We start from the raw sequence: 1,641 nt of genomic DNA on the forward strand, positions 1-1,641 counted from the left end.
CTGACCTTAAGGTTCGCAGCCCGATTCGTAACCACTACGCTACCAGAGCTCCTTGAGAACCTAAGTAGGGTCTTACATTTGTGTTTTCCCATTAAAAATCTGTTATATATTAGTGTTTGAGAGAGTAGAAAGATTGCTGTTAGTAATAGTCTATCTCAGGGACATTATGGGTTAATGTGTATATGTATTTGTATTTAGAGTATTGTTGTTGTAAATACTGTTGAGTTGGTTCTGACTCATAGTGACCCTGTATAGGGTTTCCAAGGAACAGTTGGTGGGTTTGAACTGCTGATTTTGTGATTCGAAGTCCAGTGCTGATCTTATAGCGCCACACCAGGAGTCCTATATTTGGAGTAAAACCTACAAAATAAGGACTCTGTGTTAAGGAAGAAACATGTCAGAGAAGGGAAACTCAAATATTTTCCACTAAAACAAGTGACATAAAAGTGGTAAGACTATCCTGTCAAAGACAGAAAACTTGGGGGACTTGGAAAAACACGGCAGTCCCATTGAGTTATACACTATCCGTTCTGGTCCCATGCCTTTATTATTTTCATTATGGAATTCATGATGAAAGCAGTAAAATGAAATTTAACTCATTCATTACTTTTTGTTCTACATTACTTTTACAGATCTACATTGTGCCTATTTACCGTTTCTTTCAAAAGATTGCCAAATATCCTGCAGAGGGCACACTTTCCTTGGTTTTACATGGTGCTGTAGGATTTGCATAGGAAAACGAACAGCAAAAAAGCCACCAGCATCTCTCAGAAACCCTACACAGGATCGCTATATGGTGGAGTCGGCACGCAACAATAACCATTTAATGTCCCAAGGAGAACAAGTTATCCTATAAGTTTAACAACATATTCCATGAAAAGAAATGAAGAAACTAGCACAGCTTATTTATTTATTTTTTTGCCTTTAAACAAGCATTACAAAATAGAATATTTAAGAGGCACGAGGAATGCAGTCTCTTTTCAGTTTTTTTTCTAATAGAAAAACTAATTTTGGTGATTTCCTTTCTTTTACATACATGGAGCCAATATTTTCAAGTTCTTATCCTCTTATAAACTGATTTTTTTAATTGTTTCTCACAGATGCCCCCTTTCCCCTCTACTATTTAAAACATTTTATTTGTGTTTTTTTTCTATCTCTCTTTTATAAAGAGTAATCATTTTATCCAGTTTTGAGTGAAAGTTTACACAACAAATTAGGTTTCTGTTAAACAATTTCTATATACATTGTTACATTTTCTACAGTGTGTCAATGTTTTTCACATTTCCATTCTGGTTGCTTCATTAACACTGATCTAACTTCTTTGACTATGACCTCCTCCCCCCTCCCTTTTCATGTGTGCTTTAGGGTATGGTTACCATTTGGTCTCATCGAGATTATTATTATTTTTTAAGGAGCACAGGGCTTAATGAGTGATCTTGTTTACTTCATGAGCCAGTCCATTATTTAACTGAACGGTGACCTAAGGTAGTATTTTTAGTTCCAAGTTTAAAGGATACTTAAAGGCAATAATTGACAAAGTGGCAGCATCAATGGGCTCAAGTGTGGCAATGATAGTGAGGTTGGCCCAGGATCGGGCAGTATTTCATTCTGCTGTGCATAAGGTCATTATGAGTCGGTACC

This window comes from Chrysochloris asiatica, unplaced genomic scaffold (genome assembly GCF_000296735.1).
Source record: "Chrysochloris asiatica unplaced genomic scaffold, ChrAsi1.0 scaffold00049, whole genome shotgun sequence".
In the NCBI taxonomy this organism is placed as follows: Eukaryota; Metazoa; Chordata; class Mammalia; order Afrosoricida; family Chrysochloridae; genus Chrysochloris; species Chrysochloris asiatica.